This window comes from Aptenodytes forsteri, unplaced genomic scaffold (genome assembly GCF_000699145.1).
Source record: "Aptenodytes forsteri isolate BGI_AS27 unplaced genomic scaffold, ASM69914v1 Scaffold597, whole genome shotgun sequence".
In the NCBI taxonomy this organism is placed as follows: Eukaryota; Metazoa; Chordata; class Aves; order Sphenisciformes; family Spheniscidae; genus Aptenodytes; species Aptenodytes forsteri.
In genome coordinates, this window is record NW_008795489.1 from 75,709 (window position 1) to 84,868 (window position 9,160).

A 9,160-nucleotide genomic window follows, 5' to 3' on the forward strand; every position below is an offset into this window, starting at 1 on the left:
TAGGTTGCTTCTGTAGATTAAAATTCAAGATGTGTATTTAACATTTGAACTCGGAAAGTCAGAAGAGAATTTTAATGAATGTTTTTTCCCTGTGAAAGATTTTTTCCACAGTCCTATGGGTATTGCTAGAATTCCACCGTTGCTATTTGTATTTTCTCTTACAGTCTCCTTTTAAAAGTATATGTTCCATGTTTTTCCTCCTCCTGTTTCCATGTGGTAGGCAAAGATATTCCATGACTCAAACAGCATTAGCAACTGAATAAGCCTTTGAGTGTACTGAGAAAAATGGAGAGATGGTAACAGCCACATTTCACAGCAGTAGAAAAAGTGCTTGTGTAGCATGAACTGGCATAGCTGAGCATATGCTCTCCATGGTTCTTTAGTCATCTGCTTGGAGTGGGCAGCAGTGCTGAGGAAAAGACAATCTGTCTCTCTGTTAATGAAAAAGTATCTCTATAAAGTAGAATTGACTAGTATAAGGGTAAACTGCTCAGTGACTTAGAAACTGAGAAACATGAAAAAAATGCACGATCACTGTAAAAAATACTACCTTTTCTGCTTGAGCAGCTCAGATATTTATGGTATAAGAAACACTAGTATGGTAAAGCTTGTAGTACTTGAATACTTGAAGACAGAATGCAAGAAATATAAAATATTTTTAACTAAATACATCTGGAAAATTCAGCAAGTTATAACTTACTTAATTTCCTCTCAAGTATGATACTACCTCCTTCTGAAGTATGCCTGCAGCTCAGTACAGGGATGCACAAACCAGCTTTAAAAGAGATATCAGAGATAACGGAATAGGTCTAAAAGTCTTAGCGCATAAGCTTATCAACTCTCATTTCTCACCTGAATACCTTGACTCACACAGGGCTCCATGCTGCTGCTACTAGATTGCTTCATATAAACAAACTCAACTGTGCAGATAGCTTGACTATCTCTGTACTTTTCTGTTGGCTGTAGGGTAGGCATATTCCTTATATAGACCTGAAATGGCAGGTGGCTGAGCAAATAAAAGTGAAGGTCCAGTTCTGCAGTGTTACTATGTTCTTTCTTACTTTTTCTCTCACCAGAGAACATGCTGCTGGCATTTTATATGACAACAATAGTGACAACATAATCACATTGTAGACAGGACTAACACCTCCTTTTTTTAATAAGATCATCCAACAGTGAAATCCATTTGAATCGCTGAAAAAAAGGGGGCAGAAATTTTGCCAGCTGCACAAACCCAGAGATTTTAAATTTTATATTTTTCCTGTGCCAGGAATCTGCCTTAGGCTGAATTTTAGCAGATGGACAAAACAGCTCAGATTTTTTTTTAAAAGGGTTAGACAAAACAAATTATGTTTTTCTTATATCCAGTTGTGGTAACTTTTTTTTAGAATTTCCAGAATATCCAAAATTAAAAAAAAAAATCACATCTGCTGAAGTGTCTTTTGGGCAGGAAATAAGCCCTGGTCTTTCTTCCAAATACGTATTCAAATTTTTGCAGTTTGAGTCCAGAGTCAGGAATGGAACCCACTGAACCCACTGTTCTCCTGTTGCCAGCAAATATATATTAAATCCATTAGCAAAATGTCCCTCCTCCCTGTCTAGCACCAGCTCCACACATGACACCAAGTTGGGCAGGAGTGTTGATCTGCTTGAGGGTAGGAAGGCTCTGCAGAGGGATCTGGACAGGCTGGATTGATGGGCCCAGGCCAACTGTATGAGATTCAACAAGGCCAAGTGACGGGTCCTGCACTTCGGCCACAACAACCCCATGCAGCGCTACAGGCTTGGGGAAGAGTGGCTGGAAAGCTGCCTGGCGGAAAAGGACCTGGGGGTGCTGGTTGACAGCTGGCTGAACATGAGCCAGCAGTGTGCCCAGGCGGCCAAGAAGGCCAATGGCATCCTGGCCTGTATCAGAAATAGTGTGGCCAGCAGGAGTAGGGAAGTGATCGTGCCCCTGTACTCGGCACTGGTGAGGCCGCACATCGAATACTGTGTTCAGTTTTGGGCCCCTCACTACAAGAAGGACGTTGAGGTGCTGGAGCGTGTCCAGAGAAGGGCAATGAAGCTGGTGAAGGGTCTGGAGAACAAGTCTTATGAGGAGCGGCTGAGGGAGCTGGGACTGTTTAGCCTGGAGGAAAGGAGGCTGAGGGGAGACCTCATCGCTCTCTACAACTACCTGAAAGGAGGTTGTAGCGAGGTGGGTGTCGGTCTCTTCTCCCAAGTAACAAGTGATAGGACAAGAGGAAATGGCCTCAAGTTGCACCAGGGGAGGTTTAGATTGGATATTAGGAAAAATTTCTTCACCGAGAAGGGTTGTCAAGCATTGGCACAGGCTGCCCAGGGAAGTGGTTGAGTCCCCATCCCTGGAAGTATTTAAAAGACATGTAGATGAGGTGCTTAGGGACATGGTTTAGTGGGCATGGTGGTGTTGGGTTGACGGTTGGACTTGATGATCTTAGAGGTCTTTTCCAACCTAAATGATTCTATGATTCTAACTCTATGTAGAAGTTACCTCCCCTCTCTTAGCTGGAGAGGTTTGGTGATGGACCTAGACCTTTCAGAGTTACGGATGAACATAACTGTGAGGCAAAGAAAGGAAAAGTGTTTGACTGAAAAAAAAAAAGTTAAAGAATATATACCACTACAAAACAACTGTCATTGTCAATCACAAATTTTAAAATTAGGGAGTACCTAAAGTAGTTTCCCATCCTCCTGTGTTTTTGTTAGTGGAATGTTTGCCACAGTTTTCAAAGTACAAAGGAGTACAGATCACATAAGTCCATCATTCTCAAACAGATCCTCAGCGACGAATTCTTAGTGGTAAATATATATGGTTTCAAGATATTAGCTCATGTGTACTTTAATCATAGGCACCTTTTGAAACGTATACATATGAATAAACTCATGTCTACGCTAAACACATCTCTCACAATGCACAACATACAAAGCCTAGACAAAAGCCTAGATTTTGTTTATAAATTATGGCATACCACATTTTAAAGAATTATAGACTGCTTACTGTGATTTTCAGAAGCCATAGTTCTTGCAAATTGCATGATGGTCTAGGAAGCCTTTCTGTCATGCAAACATAGATAAGCATATCAGTGATACATGGATTTAAAAAAAAATTCTATTAAGCTTATAATACTTAGAAGAATGAAACTCTGAATGTAAAATATAAATTATAACATGATTTTTACTTCAGTGTTTCAATGCATAGAAGGGATCCCTCACAAACGTTTAATAATTTTTCGATGGAGAACGACAGACGTGGGTAGCACTTTGTGGACTTTCTTATTATGTTAAATAGAAAGTGCTCAAATATAGCAGTACAAATAGCAGTAGAGAACTAAAAGAATGGTTAGTGAATAGCCAATATGAATGAAGATGTAGATTACAAATCTATCCAGGTTCCTGAAAATACAGAATCCAAGAATAAAATCCACCAAGACGCTAACTTACTGAGCATTAACTGGGAAGTGATTCTTCTCATAAGTGACGCTCAGAGAATGTACTACTGGATCACCTACAAGATGATAAAAAGTGCTAGGATTCTCATTTGATTAGAAATATTCAGCTTCATCAGTTTTGTAATTATACTAGAGTAAAAGCCTCAATCTTTTGTGGACACAAAAGGAGAACAGCACAAGAAGAATCTATTATAGTCCCTGCCCAGATAGGCTATACTTCTTAAAGACAAGAAAAAAGGTGAGCCAAAAAAACAAACCCAAGTTTAGGACATAATAGGTCATCAGCAAAACCATTCATATCCTTTGTAACTTGCCACCTAGTGTATAAAGACACTTATTCAAGCATTTCAGAAAAAGCAGGTTTTAGTACAGAGCTTTCCAGACCTTTTTTCTATTGCTACCACTACCTAGTTTCAGGTTGTATTACAGTCTTCTACTTATCAGATTTGACTTTCCAGCTTGAAATATTGTACTCTGAAATCCCACGTCTTTCTTACAAAAGGAATTGAGATAAAATTGTATCACCTAAGATCGACATCATTTACCATCTGTAGAACATTACTGTCAGAGAAGGCTGTTGTGCTTTTGAATGCCATTACAAACAAGAAGAATTCTCTATTAATAAAGTACCAGATACCTGTTTCCTATGTTTAACTATGATTGCTGCATATGGCATGTATTTTCTCACAAGCTTTGAAAGTCTTCGAGGATATTCTTCACTTTCAATTTATGCTCTTTCTATGTCAAGTAGTATCTTGTTGCAACCACTTTGAAAGATCACATCTTGCACAGACGGGTATCCCTATTTCTCTGATGACATTTTCAATTTTTTATCCTTTTTATAATACATTTCTTCCCCTGATGCTTAACTTTACCTGATAGATCTGATAAAGTTCTTCTTAGTTCCCAAGTAAGATCCACAATTTTTCAGGTAAGATTTGAAGACAAATATGCATTCTTTCTTATTTTCCCCTTTTCTCTCTGTTGCATCATCTTATTTTCAAATGGAGAAAGTTCATTGTTGAAGATCTGCCCTCTCCTTTCACCATAAAAAAAACCCCCACCCACCAAAAAAAAATTGTATGACAATGTCCTCTGAGTATTCCTAAAATAAATTAAATACTGTAGAAAGATTGCCCACGTAGTGGTTTTTTTTCTGGTTAACCTTTGAGTCCAGTTCTTCTACCACTCACACAGATGAACAAAGACAATTATACATGCACAACGATCTCCACTGTTCTGTGTGTCAAACAAACACCTTTTCATATCTCCATGTATGCACAGGCACAAAGATGAATGGTTGTCTGGCAATTCCATCCATAAGTGTTTGTGTTTATCTAACTTCTATTGAAAGTAGTCTTTAGCAGTAATTTTTACTAGACTGAAAGTCACTTAGGAGAATACAGTCTTTTAAAAAAAATCTTGAATAAAAGAATAAATATATAGAAAAGACTATAGGAAATAAATATTGAAAGTGCCTTCATTTACTGAAGCTTTATGTATACTTACCTTACTTTACTGTTGAGGATACCTACTATGTATATCCTTTCATAAAAGTTACAACTTTTATGCATTTTTTCCACTTACTTTCCTTTTAAAATGACAAAGTCTTTATATCTTTTTCTGATATCACTTAGAGGAAATGTTTGTAATCATCCTTCCTTTAATTCTCCACAGTTGCCACCACTAGTTCAGCAATACTTTGATTACAAGTACATTGATAATTACTGCCAGCATTAAACTTTGAATTCTTCTGAGCTGGCTTGGATGTTATAGTGGTTAAGAGCCTCCTTACACTTCATGTTCCTAATGCTTCCACCACAACAGCCCTGGGGAAGTGACTAACTTACATCATTCAGCTCATAAAGTTTGGGTTTTTTTATCCAGTCTTACTTTTCCAGAACTTGCTACAGACACACATGGTTGTCACGGAGGCTCACAAAATCAGATTAGGCAGGTGAGAAATTAAACTTTATTTTTAACCAAAATTGTTTAAGAGAAAACTAACTATAAATGAGGCGTCAACACTCCAACAATATCAGTAAACCACAGGTTCAGGATGGTGTACAAGGAATTAGTACTGCACAGCCAGCTTTAGAAATGAGGCTCCAAAATGTGCACACTTACTCACCTATAAGATGAGGGCTCTCAACCTTGAGGAGTTTCCTTGGGCGGTGTCCCGACCCAAGGAGAGAGTCCCCGACTGCAGACCCGCTGCTCCGAGGAGGACCGACTCCACTTGCCCTCTGGCGGGGCTCCATTTATACCCTAGTCGAATCTGATCTGTGGTCAATTCTGCTTGGCTGAGGGCCTTGACTTTCTTACCCCTTGCCCAAGGTGTATGCGTGACCATAATCACTGCTCCAAGGTGTGTACATGATGGTCAGCACTTGCCACCTTAAAGGCGCAAAAGTAAGGGCACGAAAAGTGAGGACACAGCAGTCTTAATGCCCCCAGTCTTTGTCAGGGCGGGTGCACCTGCCACAATGGTCCCTTATAGTTCTGTGGAGTCTTGCGTGTAAGGCTCCCATAGGCATGGAATTCACATCCAATAGTTTATTTACAGAGCACTGCAAAGGCTACCCATTTTCCCTCTCCACAACATTTAATGGCCATACAGACATCTGCAACCAACTGCCATCGTCCCACTATTGCCAAAAAACAACTTCCCGCCAGCTATCCAACCATCTAATTTCAGGACGTATATCCAAGGTCATATGTGTTTTCTCCCAGCAGTGGCCTAGGGAAAGAAAAGAGCAACCACTTTTTATTTTCCATTCTTGCTGCTAATGATTTAGATTGCTATTTTATTCATATTTCTCTTTAAGAAAAGGACACTAAGCCTGTAACAGGCATGTCCGCATTATCACAGTTATGATTTCCTCATGTATTGATATCACAACTGGAAAGGGGAAAAATCATCTTAGAGGTGGAACTTCTTTATAATCACTAATTAATCTACTTTCCAAGTAGGAGAAATCAGAGTATGGAAATCTGCTTTCAAACCTAAACAGCCAGTGTCTGCAGTAGCAGTACTTAACCTCCAAGTATCTATGGCAATTCAGGACATTACATTTGTTCGGCTGTGCACGTGGTACTGTTTGCTCCTGCCGGTTGTGACAGCTTATTCCCCTCCTCTGCAGCACAGATGCCTTTAGCTGAAAGAAAGTTGCTGGTGTGAACTGGGAAACAGAAAGTCTGACAGCAAAAACCGGGACAATCCTTCCGGAGTTGTGTGTTCAATGTCACCATTTAGACTGCATCTTTGAGGCAGTGCAATCAACATGGAATAGTGCTGTGTGTTCTTCTAATTACACATGCTGGTAATTGAAATACGCCTACCACCAGCACAACCAGCTATGAGTAATACAAAGTACCTCTGAAAAATGATTACGTAAATAGGTATCTCAAAGACAGCAAGTGAGATACAGCTCTAGATTAGTGCTGGGACCATCTCTGGACTCCTCTGGACTCCTTTTTAGTTGCTGGTAAAACTGAAGATTTAAATCAACATTGAAAAGATTTATACATTCACACTTTTTCCCCAAAGTCCTCATTAAAAATAAAAACACTTTTCCACATTTTGAATTTAAAAAATACCCTGGAAAGTTGTAAAAAGCAGTGTAGATTTAAAGAATTGTTTTGAAAGTCTTCAGTTTTGGTTCCCCCCCATTGTTGGCTTAATAGCTGAAATTTCTTGATTTTCAATAACTTGAAGATTTTGCTTTTCAGCAGATCTTCCTACAACTAAGAAACAACTAAAGCAGGCCTTCCTTTTTGTAAGCACTTAGCAACCATCAGCTTTCAAGATTTTAGGTTATTCCTTTAAGAAAGATTCCAAGAATCTTTTCAAAAGCAGTATATTTAACTTAATTAACATTATATTGAGACAGATACTAGTCCTGCAAGACATTGCTCTGTATAAGGAACTGAATACAAGACAAACTTATGCATATTGCTTGCTGCTAGTGTCTACATCCATTAAAATATGATGGTGAAGTGATGGATCTTAAGAACTTAAACTAAGTCAATCAACACACAAGAGTAGCTTGTAGGATTAAAACTGACAACTATTAAAACCTTAACTAATGAAGATGAAAGTCAACAAGAGGGCATGTTCCTGCTATCTCTAAAAGCACCCTACCAGTTCTGATGAGTTCAAAGTTAGGATGAGAAGGTGAACAAGATCGTTGATTTCTGGAAAATCAGGACAATGGAAAGAAAATTATTTAAAAGGTAGTGTAGTATCTGTCATAATACATGCATATTGCAGCCAAATATTTGACAACATATGCTTAGTCATTCTGTTTTATGCTGATATTCACACATTACTGAAATATACAGCTGTAAAAAAGCATTTCTTCACTTGGTCCTGGAACTTCCAGAGAGAAGAGATTTTAAATAACAAGAACTTGTTTTTGTGGAGTGATTACACAATTATGTAGGAACACTGTGTGCAACAGGGGGAAAAAGCTATTGTTATTGTGAAGTTGCACTCCAGAGGAATTAAAGGTATTTGCATTTTCAGAGAATTGGCGTATTTTTCTCATATTACAGAGAAGGGATCCAAGAAACCTGAATATACCTGCTGCCCAGCATAGTATTTAGCACTCTGAATAGTATCATGTGACCTTTCACGGCTGTATACACTAATTGTAGAAATGTTCACAGGACTAGGCTTTGTATTAAACAGGTATCATGTTTTATATAGAAATTATTCAGAAATGTCTACATCTTTGTTGTGTCAAATCGTAGTTCTTCAATACTATCATAAGATAAATATTATTTTAAAGAAAGGTAAAAGTTTATATGGAGTCTGCTTGCCTATGAACTAAACGAAGAAAGAATTCTTTTTATCATAGCAAAAATTCAAAGTGCATTGTCAAAGCTATTTAGCTGGTCAGTTGAACATTTGTCAGAGAAAGTGATTTCTTAATGATTTCTAAAGCACTGCAAATATCCAACAATGCAGACAGTAGCAAAGATTAATAAACAATTACCTAGACACCTACAACTCCAAAAAAATCAAATTAGAATTTGTTTTCTACCTTTTACTTTCCTTTTGTGGTGGGGGGGGCTTTATAAAGATTGGATAAAGATCTAGCAGGTTATTAAACAGATAATAAATACTAACATTAAAATATTGTTCTTCAAAAAGAATGTACTTCATACTGGTGGATGAAAAGCTGGACATGAGCCAGCAATGTGCGCTTGCAGCCCAGAAGGCCAACTGTATCCTGGGCTGCATCCAAAGCAGCGTGGCCAGCAGGTTGAGGAAGGTGATTCTGCCCCTCTGCTCTGCTCTGCTGAGACCCCACCTGGAGTACTGCGTCCAGCTCGGGAGCCCTCAGCATAAGAAGGACATGGACCTGTTGGAGCGGGTCCAAAGGAGGGCCACGAAAATGATCAGGGGGATGGAACACCTCTCCTATGAAGAAAGGCTGAGAGAGTTGGGGTTGTTCAGCCTAGAGAAGAGAAGGCTCCAGAAAGACTTTATTGCGGCCTTTCAATGCTTAAAGGGGGTTATAAAAAAGATGGCGGCAAACTTTTTAGCAGAGCCTGTTGTGACAGGACAAGGGGGAATGGCTTTAAACTGAAGGGGGGTCGATTGAGACTAGATAGAAGGAAGAAATTTTTTACACTGAGGGTGGTGAAACACTGGCACAGGTTGCCCGGAGAGGTGGTGGATG